Here is a 15,932-nt window from a genome sequence, read left to right as displayed (position 1 = left end):
CTTGAATTAGATCTTAAAAGATTAACGAGGATTTCCCATTATCTAAATGCTCACAATAGCTTCCCGTCTTCCTGAAAACATTCATTCTACACCCAGTTGATATTAGCTTTCTAAAATATAAACCCGTTTGTATCATGCCCACTTTACAATAGCTTCTGATACTAATATCTAAATGCCAGGATTTTCACAATAAATTTGTGAGGAAGGTATTATTGTTCTCATTTTAGTAAAAAGAAAATTAACATTTAGAGAACGTAAGTAACCTATAGGGTCTCACACAGATGGCTTCCTTTTGCCTCTAGAATAAAATCCAAACACCTTGGCATGTCACTTTACTGCACAGTCTGATTGCCACCTTCCTTTCCAGCTTTATTTCATATTAGGATTCCTAATGACAAAGGTTTAATCATGACTAATTCCATTCCAAAAACACTTTGGGAAATGACCGACGGTGGAGCAAGGTACGATGACCATCAAATGGAGAAGGTAACTTAAGACCAAAATATGAGGTAGGCAACTGTATAGACTATAACAGGATTTGTTGTAGGGTAGTTACCTACAGGGAAGGGGTTGAAGAGGAAGGTGACCCCAAAAGTCTGTGCAGATAATCTCCACTACTAGTCAGTTGTTACAGTACATATTTTATAGTATAGATGAACTAGTAATAATTGACAAGAAAAAGGGACAAAATAATACAGTAGGAGCCAGGAACCACACCTCCTGATGTCCTTATGATGAATAATTGCTTACAATTGACGCCAGTACCTAGTTTGATATTTATCTTGGTTGCTACGCCATTCTGGCCGTTTACTGACAGGAATCCTACGGATTACATCGTATAAGCTTACAGGACATAGCTAATCATTACTATGAGGCTTTGGTATGCTGGCTGAGACCAATTAAGTTAGTCAGAATTAAAGCTTGAACAGAAAGAAAGTGTGAGGGAGTACAAAGATGGAGTCAGTTTTGTTCACATCAACATCTATATAAGAAACAACTTGACACTATCCAACAAAGTTAAACATGTATATACCACATAAGCAAACAACACAAATTCTAAATGTACGCCCCAGAGATACTTTTGCACCTCTGTGCTGGGAAATATATACAAAAATATTCAAATGTCATTTTTTTTTTTTTGGTAAAAAAATCAATACAAATATCCATCAGCAAAAATTTAAATAAACGATTGTATTTTATTCATACAGTGGAATAGTACAGAGCAATAAAAATGTGATATATAGAGAAATAATCGTATCAACATGGACAAAATCTTACACACATAACCTTGATGAATATAATCTTAAGAAAAAATGCATTTAGTAATATCTTTTTGGACATATCTCCTCGAGCCAGGGAAACAAAAGCAAAAATAAATAAATGGGACTTTATCAAATTAAGAACTTTTGTACCGCAAAGGAAGCCATTTACAAAACAAAAAGACAACCAACTGAATGGGAGAATATATTTGCAAATAATATATCAATAAGTGGTTGATATCCAAAATAGATAAGGAACTCATATAACCCAAAAATAACAAGAAAAAAATTAAACAATTCAATCAAAAAATAGGCAGAGTACATGAAGAGATACTTCTCCAAAGAAGACATACAGATGGCTAACGGATATGAAAAGATATGGAACATCATGGATAATCAGGAAAGTGCAATTAAAAACTACAGTGAGATACCAAATTACATCGATCAGAATGGCTATTATCAAAAAGACAATGAATAGCAAATGTTGATGAGGATGTGGAAAAAAGGGAACCCTTACACACTGTTGGTGGGACTACAAATTGGTACAGCCACTATGGAAAACAGTATGGAGAATCTTCAAAAAACTAAAAATAGATCTACCATATAATCTATCAATTCTAATTCTCAGTATTTACCCCCCCAAAATGAAAAAACTAATTTGAAAAGACAGACGCATCTCTATGTTCATTAGAGTATTATTTATAATAGCCAAGATATGGAAGCAACTTAGGTGTCGATTGATAGATGAATGGATAAAAACAATGTGGTATATATATATATATACAATGGAATATTACTCAGCCATAAAGAAGAATGAAATCTTGCCATTTGTGACAATATGGATGGACTTAGAAGGTATTGTGCTACGTGAATATGTCAGAAAGAGAAAGACAGATACTATGTGGTTTCATTTATATGTGGGCCTCCCAAAAAACAAAACAAATGAACAAATGAAACAAAACAAAACAGACTCATAGAAACATCAAATTGATGGTTGCCAGAGAGAAGGGAAATGGGGGGAATGGGTGAGAAAGGTGAAGGGGAATATAATCAATAATACTGTGATAAGTCTGCATGATGACAAATGATTAATAGACTAGGTGAGGTGATCACATTATAAGGTACATAGTTTTTTTTTGTTGTCGTTGTTTTTGTTTTTAGGTGAGACAACCCTTGGTTGACCTCACAGATTGCAAGAACCTTGTCAGCTTACAATCCCTTATTTTTTTTATTTTTTATGCCTACAGCACCTGGTCTTCCTAGGTGGTCTCCCATCCAAGTACTAACCAGGCTCAACCTGCTTAGCTTCCAAGATAAGGTACATAGATGTTGAGTCACTATATTGTACACCTGAAACTAATATAACATTGTACACCAGCTATACTTAAACCTCAAAAAAGAAATAATACAAGTGGTAAGGATATAAATCATGTATAATAACATTTATATGAAGTTCCAAATATAGAAATCTGAACAATTCAGATGACCATTTGTATAAAGCAAATATATTTAAAAAAAAGAAAGGCATTACAAACACCAAATTCAGGCTAGTGGTCATCTTTAGAGGGAAGAGAATATCATGAGATCTAGGAGCTTCAATATATTTGGTAAATATATTTGGTAATATGCTACTTCTTAAGATGAATAGTAGATACATTGTTCTATATAAGCTTGGTGTATGTATATTATTATTATTACTATTACTATAGTTAATATTAGATTTATTGTGATCATCATAAAGTATATAAATATCAAATTACTAATATAATTACTAATATAGTAAGTCAACTATACTTTAATAAAAAAAATATATATATTTTTTTTCTGGTAGAATCTTACTCCTTTAAAAGTGCTATGGAAGTTCAGAGGGGGAAACCAAATTCAGGTGGGTAACAAAGGAAGACCACAAAATGGAAGTGACATTTGAACTAGGTTTTAAGATTCTTTTTTTTTTTTTTAAGTTTATTGGGGTAACATTGGTGAATACGATTATATAATTTTCAGGTGTAAATTATAATTTGACATCTGTATATTCTATTGTGTTTGAGAAGTAGAATCAGAGTAAAAAAAGTGTCATTCTGAGCAGAGGAAGCAGTTTGAACTAAATAAAGCATGGGTAATTCAAGTTCAAGGATTCTGGTGCTGCTGAAGAGAAAATAGTAAAAGTTGAGAATTTAGAGAGACCTTTGAATTAATGAGACTTTTCAAATAGCCTCAGAGAGCCACTGAAGATTTGCCCCATTCCCCTTCCTCCTCCCAAAAAAAGGCAAGCTTTGGGAAAAGAATCACACAAAAGCAGAACAAAGTATAGACTGGAATAGAGAGCAGACTATGGTAAAACATGAAAGGATCTGGGTTGAGAAAGTAACTTGACCAAACTAATTAGGCTCCTTTTTATTTCTCCCTCCTCTCTGGTATTATTATATTATTAAATATGGGTTAGTTACCAAAAATCTAAAGCTGTAGATTAACTTGACATAAGACATGCTCATTTACTAATAGCATGAGAAAAGTATGGGAATTTTTAAAGGTGTTATCTCTGAATTTCTAAAAATTAAGTACCATATCTTAAGAAATTAACCTCGATATATTTTTTTTTTAGCTAAAGCTAATTAATGAAATGAAATTAGTCACACTGAGAAATTGCTTTAGCTCCAGTAAACTGCATGTCAACTTGGCAATCACATTACTGAACACCTTTATGTGCTAAAAAGAATAAGTGTAGCTTTGCAAGGTGCTTAAACAACTTTGTAGGAACTATTTATTTGTTTCCATAGCTGGCCTCAGAGTTGGAAGGGTCAAAGACATTCAAAGCCGGAAAAGATATTAGAGATTATCTGGTTTAATCCCTTTGTTTTACTGATGAGGAGACTGAAGCCTAGAGAGGGGAAGTGGCACTTATCCAAGGTCACCGGACAAGTTATCCATTCATTAAGGTAAATATTTATTGAACTCTTACCTTGTACTAAGTACTGGGTTGGTATCTGAGCCAGGAAAAATTCTAGGTCTCCAGACACCCAGCTTTGAGATCTTGTGCTACAACATACAATAGCAAATTAATTCACCAGGGACAAATTTCAGTTCATATTTCTATAATTGAGGTCCATGATCCACCAGTATGGGAATCCCGGGCCCAAACTTAGACCTATTAAGTCAGTTATCTTGAGGAAGAGTTATGAAAAGTGTATTTTAACAACTTCCCCAGGCAATTCTTATTAATATGACGTTTGAAAAGCATAGTCCTAAGGGAATGAACAAGAAAAAGCAAGAATTTAGGCTTTTCACTGAATTTAGGAAGGCAAACAGCTAATAGCAGTCAATATATTCTCAGAAGTAGAAAAAAACTGATTCCCCAGTGTAAATTTATATCCCAGAATCTTATCAAGTGATTAACCATTTACCTAGAAGTGTACTTCACCATTTATAGCACTGTCACATGTAGTATCTCATTTGAGCAAAACAAAACACTGAAATAATATTGGCAGAACTATCTTCTCCTTTTTGCTGTCAGGAGAATATAGCCCCAGAAGGTTAAATGACTTGCAGGAGGTTCTAGAGCTAAGAGGCAAGGCCAATTCACCGCACTACAATTTCCTCATCTGTCGAAGGAATTGTACTTGATGAAATTCTCTTTATCATGCATGAAAAATGGGACATGTGCTTGTTATTGCCTATCTACATGGTTTAATTCATTGCAGAGTCAAAGTCTATATTTCTCTTAAGGAAGCAGAGGAAAAACAAAGGCCAAACATCTCTTACCAAACCAAGATGCTGAAACTACCTTAGAGAAGAGTATCACCTGACAATCCAATCTTTGGTGCTTCAGGAACTTACTCCCATGATTGCTATCTACCTATGTAAATCCTTTTTCCAGTAGATGCTTCCTTGCAGGTGTCTGCATGACATCACAGATCTGCTTCAAACATTGCCAACTGCACTCGTTCTCCTTGGAAGAAACTTGTCCTCATTCCTTCTGCTAACACTAATATTATCTTACATAAGTTTAGCGTTTTGTGGTTTTTAAAAAAAGGTCTTTGAAGACTTTTCGTCAGATCCCAGTTAGTTCTTGGTTGCTATGATCTCCTAATAGGTGTTAAGACTTCTGGGCTTCTGATTTAGATCTATTCCAGCCTGGTACCCCAGCATTCCCCACGAGGCACTCTTCTTAATATTCTTCTTCAGTCCTTGGGGTCAACACAACTAACTTGACTTCTGTTTGGCCCCTGGTCTTATTTATGAACAGCAATATAGTTTACTATATCCAGAAGATTGTTAAGAGATTTATATGTATTATAATACTATAGAAAAAATATTATTACTTTCACGTTACAGATAAGTGAACTGAGGCTCAGTGACATGAAATACTTAAGTTCACAGCTAGTAAGTATAAGATTTGAAATCAGGTCTGTTAAAATATAAGAGCCATATTCTTAACTAGTCAGCTACAACCTGCCTCTCACCATATCCTTCTTATAAATACTGAACTGTGCTGGCTGGTCTAAAATTCCTAACTGCACCATCTACAGCTGAGTCCCTGCCCACCACTATCCCATCCAAGTGGGTGGATGAAGTTTCAGGTTCCAGCCTCTCCTGGTCATTAAATCCCACTGAAGTTAACCAGGCTCTGCTTGGAATTATAAGACATGTCATCTATTTTGTCCTCCCAAAACCTCTGTGAAATTGATAACTACATAGATCACAAGTCCCACTGTCTAGATGAGAGTGGCTAAGGCACAGATAATTACCTTGACTAGTCTGGGTTTAGTATCATTAGCAAGTGGCAAAACTATGACCTGACTCAAGTTTCCTGACTCAAACACCGAAGCACTGTACATTAAATTCCTCTCAAATGCATTTAAGTTAGGCAAGGAATATGGAAACAATATGCACAGAGCCCAATCCATCACGACATTGAAGTGCATAGAATTTCAGTTCTGTATGATTGCTTGAGGCTAAAAGGTTATCAACCTCTTCATCCTAACTCACCACCTCTTTAACCCATGTGTTAGAAGAATATTCCATTTCGTAGATGAAGCAGTCACATTCAGTGATCCAGAGTCTATCACCCAGTAGATTTGAATGAAATTACATACAATGGAAGGAGAGGAGCAAGGAATGAAGTAACAGTGCAGTGAGTAAGATCCCTGGGTCAATCTGGACAGGAATCAGGAAAGAAAAAATTCTATTAATTGGATTGAAAGTTTACCATGGTAAAATGAATTTTCCTCCATGGGTAGCCTAGGTTTGCCAAACTAGTTTGGTTGAGCCATGTCAATACAAGAAGTAGGAACAATCAACACCACTGAAAATGATTCAATAAATATGGAGGCTTCTATTCGACCTTTGCCATTTTTTATTGAAAAAAATCATATGAGGGCAAGAAAGCTCTAGAAGCCATTCATTCTGTGCCCTTGTTTGAGGACACAACCACCTTCATTCAGCTCCTCAGTGTGGTACAGAACCTTTGAGTTGGAAGGGCCTCAACGGTCATCTCTTGTCACTTCCTCATGTTACAGATGATGCAACTGACGCACAGAAAGAATAAGTGACTTGCCCAAGGTCACACGGTGAGTCACTGTTAAAGCGGGGGCATCAGCACCCAGTGTATTGTTTCTTCCTCTCAGGAGTTGTATAACTGGAGTTTTTCTTGCTATTACTTCATATTTTATTTTATTAGCATGATATGAAACCTGAACACATATGAGCTAGAAGAAATGAAAGCAAGATACTAGGATGATCATTGTGTTTTTCAGTACTGTGAACGTTTACTTTTGGTGAGAGAGGCTAGTGAAAAATTGACATATCCCATTGGCTACAGTAAATATATTTGTATTTTCTTTTTGTTTTTTGTTTTTTGTTTGGAGTGTAAAATAATGAACTTATCCACTAAGTAATCAAATGCAGAATTAGATTAAATCATTTTGCAATCCCTGGAAACAGCTGAGACTCTACGATCCTGGACTCTGACTCCAACAATATCAATCGAAATTCCAACTCAAACCCTGACTAGCTTTGCAATCTTAGATAAATCAGTTTAATCTTTCTGAATTTCAGTTTCTTCCTTCACATGAAAAGACTCAATCCCTATCTAAGCCTCAGGCTTACAAGAAAAATATGAGATATTATATTTAGCAAAAATATGAGATATTATATTATATATGTATTATTATTATTGATATTAGTCTATAATTACAAAAATTCCAGGTGCTATATGTATGTATGTACATACCTGTACATATGTATGGATTCATGCAGGTATGTATGTATAAATTTATATATTCATATATATTTCTGCTTTAGCTCTCTGCGCCTAGTTGTACCTGCTGTACCCTCTTATCAGGTATGGTAGGGAGTACCATACTTGCCCTAATTTACTTCCTATGAACAGTCATCTCCTTCCCCTTCCTCCTGTATACATCTGCCAAGGTTCACACACCCAACATTCCTGCCATTGCACCTCCCAGGCCAATGGTTATTAAGGCTTAGTATTCTATTTTTTAGAATTCTGCTTTGTGATTTAGAGTTACCTTTAAAAAAATAAATGCTTTGCTTTTGTTTTTGTTTATTTTTTCCCAGACCTGCCAGGATTTTCTGTAGAACATGTGCATCTTTCCCTTATAGGATTCAAATACAGTCCTAGAAATAAAACCTGTGGATGAGAAGTCTTTGAATTAAGGATATTGGCATTTTACTGAGTCTAAAATTTATAGACGAGGTGGGAAAAATCAGCTATAAACCTCTGGAGTTCAAGATTTGATGAAGCGACATTTCATGCTGAAGTATTAGCACTGGTAGTTACAAAATAGTCATGGGAATGTAAAGTACAGCAAAGAGAATACAGTCAATAATACTGCAATAACTATGTATGATCTCAGGTGGGTACTAGACTAATTGGGGGGATCACTTTGTAAATTACATAAATGTCTAATCCCTATGCTGTACACCTGAAATATAAAAAATATTAAAAGTCAATTATAATTGAAAAATAAAAAAATAATAATTTTTAAAAGAAATTTTAAAAATCCCCTTATGGTTCAAACCAAGAAGAAGACGAAGAAGAGGAGGAGGAGGAGGAGGAGGAAGGGAGAAGGAGGAGGAGGAGAGGAAGCAAAGAAAGAAAGAAAAAATAGAAAACTGGTAAAACTGAAAAGGGAAAGTTCCTTAAATTACAACCTGGAAAGCTGTGGCAAAGAACCAATCTGGACATGGATGGGAGTTAGAGAGTGTACCGAATGAATAAATTATTAGCTTTAGCAACAAAATCACCTCTTGCCTGTGGAATTTTTTTTTTTTTTCATTTACAAAGCCCTCTTATTTGCTGCATCTCATTTCATCCTCAAAACAACACTGCCAGGGAGGCAAGTCAAAGACGTATTTTTCTCATTTTACAGACAGATATCTAAAGTTTGGTGAGATTAAGTATTTTGCCTGAGATTCCCAGTATAGAGACTGGAGAAGTCTAGACCGCTAGTTAAGAACTTTTTCTGAAACATGAATTTTATTTCCCAAGACTGAATATCAGTTGTTTCATTGCTCTTCGATGTTCTCAGAGAAGTCTATTTTGATCACCAAACAATTTTCAGGATTCCACAAATCAGAAGTAGTACTTCATTTACACAGTGTAGCAACAACACCTACTGCGCCTGTGGACTCCTCGGCAGCTGGCAAAACCTCAGGGACCCCTCCTCACTACAGAAATGATTCCCTTTCCTGGGAACCACAATGTTCACAGTTTGCAAAGTGGCCTATTTGAAAGGAGCCCATCTCAATTACAAGAACTTACTTGGAAAGGGAGCCATTATTTTCATAACAGGAAGTCCAGAGGTGGAGGAGGCTGCAAGCCTGGGTGACTCACTGGCACGGTTTGCATCATCCTCGGACAGGCTGCCAACCAAGTGCAGCAGTTCCCGGCTCTGAGCCAAAGGAGAAAAGGTACATCTCTTCTTCAGGCATCCTTGAAGGCGAGAGGAACTTTTTCCAGAAGCCCACGACATTGTCTGGCATATAGTTCAGTTCATTCCTGAGCTAATTACTGGCAAGGGGAATAGTATTTGCCTCACAGCAATCAGGCTCAGCTGGAGCTGTGGGACAAGTCAGCTCCTCTAGAGACACAGGGCCTTTGGAGGAGATGAATGGAAAATGAAATCAGCTTTCTGTTAGGACAGTAGAATACTGAGTAAGGAAACGACATACTCACGAGAGGCCAACACACGGGTTTATCTGCAATTTGGAAACAGGATCCACATGAAAGAATGCTCCAGTGGAAGTCCTAAGACTAGATGATAGAATTTGTTTTATAAATTCCTTTGAAATTGAAGCCAATACCTGACATTTTAGAGTGACAATACAATAAATACCTTTCCACGGTTTTTAACTTAAATGACAGGATAATATGGTCATCTATAAAGGATGCAAGAATTACAATAACAGCACACTGTTTGCAGTAATTTATTCACAAAGTTCACTAATCAATTTAACAGTCACTGAGCAAGTGCTACATGCCAGGTAGTATTCTAGACAGTGAGTATGCCAATCTAAATTCATCAATATATGTGTGTGTTGAGGGGTGGGAGGGAGACAGACAAGTAAATCATTATAATGCAACATTTTCTTCCTATTCTATATAGAGTAGAATGGGAAGATGGTCCAACACACTGGGTCAAAATTAATGAATGGAGATATATATATGAGAAATCATGAATAAATACAATAAATGAACATGTGCATACTTTCATCTTAGCAACAGTAGAATGGAGAGTCTTTATTGTTGACCCCATTATGTAGAAGTGACTTCAGCACCCTAAGTATTATAGACATTATATTCCAGTTGAAAAATGGAATTGCATAAAGACATAGATAGGTAGCATGGCTAGTTTCCCAAGTACAGCTCTAACAAGACCAGCAGGGCTGACAGCTAACTAACTACAAGCTATATTTGCTGAAGATGCGATAGAGAACTCTCTATAAGACTCTGATCATTTAAAAATGGAACCCAAAGCTTAGTTAAAAATTAATAATAATAAATATGACCCCTCGTATTAAGTACTGAGATACCTTACAAATACAATCTTAATTAATCCTCAGAATGTCCCTAAGGTAGGTATTGTATTATTATTTATTATTATTATTATTATTATCATTATTATTATTACTTATTGTTATTGCTACCATTTTACAGATGAAGAAACTGAAACGCAGAGGAGATTAAGCAATTTGCCCCAGATATATAAGTAATGACAGATGAAAGAACTAAGCCCAGACTTTTTTTGTCTCCAAAGCCTATACTTTTAATGATTCAACCAGTGTTTCTCAAAATGTGGTCCGTGGTCTATCTACATTAAAATCACCTCAGATGCTTGTTAAAAATGCAAACTCCATAGCTCTACTCAGGCCCTCTGAATCAGTATCTTTGAGATGGAGCCAAAAAATGTGCATTTTACTAAGTTTTTTGCCTACTGCCTCTTAACACATTGCTAAGCTACTCTACCTTCTGACGTTTAAGATACCATTATGGGGAAAAGATGAAACTCTTTCTAATAAGCACACAGGAACAAAGACCCTCTGAAGGTCATCCTATCTAGAAAGCTTTGTTGAATAGATAGGGAAACCCACCAACCAGAAGTATAGAGTCTAAGTTTTATGTAACAATTTAGAGAATAAGGGGGAAAAAAAAAACCTCTAAAGTTTATCTAATCTAACCTTCTCCACATCCCACCACCTGAGGCTTAAATTTCTTCTGAAGGAATTTTTAACTTTTATGGTTTTAACCTTTATGGTTTGTAGCCTTTAATAATTTTTAAACTATATTATTAAATGCTTTTACTAATCTCAAACTAAAACTTAGTATACATTTTGATTATGATACAGGCAATAGTGTAAGCAGTAGAAACAGTATTATGACTTTGTCACCAATAGAAATCACCAATATTTTCACATCATATTACTTGAAATATTCATATTCTTCACTACTTAGAAACTATGGTAACTATTAGCGTATTAAAGAAGGTAATGTATTAATAGATCACAAATTTGTAATATGTTGATAACTGCATTTCAATATAATTGGTTCCTTGTAATCCTAAGCATTTTATGTTATGTGTTTACAAGCATTCTGAGGAAAAACCGCAGGCACTACCACACCTTCACAGGTGTCCACAGCACACACAAAAGGTGTAAGAACCCTGCTCTACAGCCTGGCCAGAACGTAGCCCTATAGTCTGCTTGCATACCTCTAGGAGAGTTCCCATCTCCAGAGATAATCTTTCCAGCCCAGAGTCCAGGTGGTTTTTTAAAATCATAGGAAACATATTTCACTTGATGGTTGCAGAAATAGAAACCACTGTGCTAAACCAAATTTCAAAAAAATATAGACTAATTCTGATACATACCTTGCAAAAGTATCTGAGTTACCAGCCAAGAAAAATATTAACATAGGTGATGGAATTTCCAAAATTTAAATCATCCAGTAAATAAATGTAGTGGGATTTCATTCTGTTTCATACTTTGTCTACAGGCCACTTTCTTATTTACTAAGTCAGAAGTAATGCCTTATCTATCGCTTGCCTTGCTGAAAAAAACAGTTTTCAATTATTTTAACTAATCCACCTTCTCTGCATAAAACATATGACTAATTAAATAAATTATTTTTCAGTTTTTTTCAGCAAATGTTTTTGCCTCTTCAGAATTAGGAGGCAGTTACCTAATCCATGGTAAAACAAAGGACCAGAGAAGTTAGATAGACAGATATAAGATGTCCTTGCTTCCAATTTCAGGCTCTCTCTAGCACACAGGGCCAGAGCTGAGGATTATGAGAATGGTAGAGAGAGGAAGGGAAAGGGATGGAGCTGGGGAAAGTAAAGAAGACTGAATTAATAATTTGCTTTTAACAAGGTATATAATTTCAGGGTCAACGTTTGAGCTCAGGAGGGCTGGTTAAGAGGCTACCTCTGGTCTTGTCATTGCTCTCTCTTGATCCATTCCCCTACACAGCTGGTGGCACAATCTTCCTAATGGAAAGATGAAACCATGCCATATTCAGATTCAATATCTTTCAGAGCCTTTGAGATGAAGTCGGAACTTGGAGGTCTACCTTGATCTGAGTACTGCTTGCTTCGGGTGTGCTAGAACTGGCTCCTGCTGTCCTTTGAGAAATAATTGTTAAATACGCAGGAATTTTGCAAGTCGGTTGATAAACTGTTGGTAGTTTGAATTAGGCCATAATGGTAATATTTACATTGCAGAAATTGGCAAAAATTACAAATAAAGGCCTTTTCTTGAGAAGATTTATCAGCGCACCGTTGCTCCATATCACATGTCACTTAACCACACCCTCTTGCTTTTCAGCCATGCTGAACACTTTTTTATTCCCCAAGAAGTCATGCTATTCCTTTGCCTAGAACGCTATTTTCTTTCTCTGACCCAACTCTTATGAATCTTTTAAATGTCAGTTTTTGTATTACTTTCTTCCTGACTTTCACTCCTCATCCCTTAAAGTCTGGGTGAGATGTCTCACCTATGCCCCCTTGTAACACACCATGCTTTCCATTCCCAAAACAGTACTGTAATTGGCCTATTACTGGTCAGACTATGGCACTTGATTCAAGTGATTTAGGTACAGGAACTCATCATATTCTTTATTTTAATCCCATTCTCTACCATGTGTCTGATATCTAGTAAAGGGTCCATATTTGGCAAATGAGATAAATGACTAGAGTTAAGAAGGTCTCAGGGGACAAAAAATCCTTGAAAAATAAGACTTTTAACTTATCTATATACAAAGGTGGGATATCAGAAATTGGGGAAATTATTTTCAAACCAGAAAAGAACTTAAGAAACAAAAAACACAAAACCAGGGTCTTAAGAGAAATTATTGTAAGTTTATTTATGGGTCTAGCCGAAGGACAACAAATAGTTGTCCAGATGACACTATTACCAATTATCAAGGGCTGAGAAACTTCCCTGCTTGAATCCTGCACCCTTTTCTGCTGAGCCTAGGAGATTCTTCCATGCCAAGGCTATCGTCATCAATCAAAGCAGGCATTTAAATTGAAACTCATTTGACAATCCAAAGGAGGTCATGAGACACAATGACAACCATCTTCCTCCCAGAAGCCTTTCTGCCCTACTTTTAAGTGTCTCACCACCTTATTGCCTTCTGGTGTCAGGTTTAAAACTGAGAGAAGTAAAAAGGAGAAGGAAGAGGAAGTAAGGAAGCTGCGTGGGAGGGGGAAATTTAAAAAGAGGAGGTTAGGGACGGCCATCTGCAATCTGTTCTCACATTCCGCCTCCTCCCCTTTCTTTCCTTTCCTTGAGTTTCTCCTTTCTCCTAATTCTCGCTGCGATTGTTCACCCATCTGCCCATCTCATTCCTCTTTTGATTCTTTGTTTATCCCTCTCTATTCACTCTGCAGCAACTTCTTATTTCTTCTCCACTCCCTTATCTGAGCTCTCCATCTGCCTTTCTCCTGTCACCCTTTCTTCCTCAACTTTTCTTTCTCTTACATTTCTTCCTGCCTTTTAACAGGTTCCATAATCTCTCTCTCTCTGAATTTTCTTCTGATTTCTTCAGTCTCATTTTCATCTCTCTTTTTCTTAAGTGGAGTCTGGAAAAATTTACTTTTTCGTAACCACTGTTTTCTTCCTCTTTTCCCGGTCTTCTACTTATCTTTCCAGTTTCATTTTCTGTACCACTTACTTCCTGACATCATTTCCTTCTGACCCTCAATTTCCAAAAGAACAGAAAGAAATGACTTTAGAGTACTTTTTTTTCTAATAGACCTTTCAACTAAATATCAAAATATTTTATCTAAAGGCAATCGATTAAAAAAATTGTATCACACACACAGTAATATAACCCTGAATATTATTTTCCAACTGGCTTTATAAATCTTACATAAGTTCTAAATGGATAACTTGTCAACTGTAGTTCTATGACCAAAAAAAAAAAAGTAATCTTGTCATTTCTTGAGAATCTATTATGTACACATTGCTCAATATCTCAATGTATTACTCAAGTTCTAAAGCCTTTGCTTTTCCTATCTAACCCTACACAATCTGATTTCTAAAGGTACTTCATGGGAAACTTTGCTTTTAGATGAGCACAGGATAATTGGATCATTTACATTTTTACTGCCCTGTTAATGAACATTAAATGCCTGTACGTCTCAGATGGAAAAATTAGGCATGGCCTCCTAGAGGCCTTAGAGTGGTTGTCTCAATGACTGTCAATGCCTTATCTCTCACTGACTTAGAAATATAAAAATGTAATGGTGTCTCTTAAAAATGTGGAATACAAAAATTCTATGTTAAAGAGCAAGTAAGTGTCACTACTAGAAAGAGACAGGCAGTAATCGTCAACATGTTCTGCAGAGGGTGAGGAAGCTTGGTTAACCTCGCATTTAGTAGAGAGGCATCTGTTTCCTTAAAATCTGTCATTCCAGTGACTGGCTGAATGCAAAAACAAGCTTAGAGCTAACGAACAAAACAAAATTCAGCAAAGCCCCAAGTACCAGACTAGAAAAAGTTGAAAACATTCTACAGAGAACTCTCTTATTTCCACCAAAAACTTACTGTAGGCTGCGGAAGAGCAAGTAGGAAACATTAAGTTTAAATCCACCTCTATACAAGGAGACATTATGTAGTTAATTAGTTATAATTAAGAATATGAGCTTTAGATATAAACAGACCTGGGTGTAAATTGGTACTCTGAAACTTACTACATGTGCTATAAGCTAGTAAAAGCATCTGTATATTGGGTTGCTATGAGGATTAAACAGAGGTAGCTCATAAAGGTATGGCAACATAAGAAATATTCGATAATATTAATTATGAGATCCAGAGAAGGAAAAGGGATTTCCCAAAGTCACAAACTAGGCCAAGAGCAAAATTAAGACCAGATCACCAGCAAATGAATTTTTATGCCAATGCTGTTTCAACTCACTGAGATCATAAAAAAATGGTCTATGGGTCAAATGTGGCTTACTGTCTCATTTTGTAAATAAAGTTTTATTGGAACACAACCACACTCATTTTTTTAAGTATTGCCTATGGTTACTTTGGTGCCCAGATGGCAGAGTTGAGTAGTTGCAATCTGCAGAGCCAAAAATATTTACTAAAAACCCTTTACAAACAAGTTTTTGAACCTTGTGGCTGGGACTAGACTTAAAGTCTTAGGGAGACTGACCAAATAAACTCACTATAATTCTTTGTGTGTCCTTGGGGGTCTTACTCAAAAAGGCAAAAATTTCCTAGTGAAATCTGACCTTCCCAGGTCTTAGTCTTGGTAGTTTAAAACAAAAACAAAACAATTTCCGTAGAAGGAAGGTAATTTGTTCCCTGTAATGAAGACTTCAGATTCAGAAGATTGTTCAGAATCGAAATCTTTATTTATCCTGGCCTTCCAGTTCCACTTAAATCTCAAATCTCTACCCTACTTTGCTTTCCACTAACTTGAAAATCTCTAAATGCATACAAAATTGCTAGGTGACCCCTTCCCCCATGTTGCTATGTTTTCTGAATCAGAGTCAAGGAAAGCTGGTACTAAATCTGTCCTTAGCTCTCTCTTGCCACAGATGAAAGAACTGATGCCTAGACAGGGAAGGTGCCTTAGCCATACATTCCATGTACAGTGCTTTTTTCATTAAAAGAAAACTACACCCCACGATTAACTCGATG

The 15,932-nt window shown here is 36.1% G+C and overlaps 1 protein-coding gene across 3 annotated transcripts in view; it reads right to left on the bottom strand.

Annotated features, from left to right (window-relative positions):
• Positions 1 to 15,932, bottom strand: part of SPINK5 (serine peptidase inhibitor Kazal type 5) — a 118,253-nt gene that overhangs the window by 92,510 nt on the left and 9,811 nt on the right. The window contains exon 1 of one of the 3 annotated variants that reach the window (XM_039836476.1): positions 4,219 to 4,294. The exons of the other annotated variants lie outside the window; for them this stretch is intronic. The gene's annotated coding sequence lies outside the window, so the exon portion shown is untranslated. Of the gene's footprint in view, positions 1 to 4,218; positions 4,295 to 15,932 lie in introns of those variants that run through there. 3 annotated transcript variants of the gene reach the window in all.

The sequence above is a fragment of the Pteropus medius genome, unplaced genomic scaffold (genome assembly GCF_902729225.1).
Source record: "Pteropus medius unplaced genomic scaffold, Ma_sr-lr_union100, whole genome shotgun sequence".
Classification (NCBI taxonomy): Eukaryota; Metazoa; Chordata; class Mammalia; order Chiroptera; family Pteropodidae; genus Pteropus; species Pteropus medius.
The sequence above is the reverse complement of the archived record's forward strand: the minus strand, read 5'-3'. Positions and strand labels throughout refer to the sequence as shown.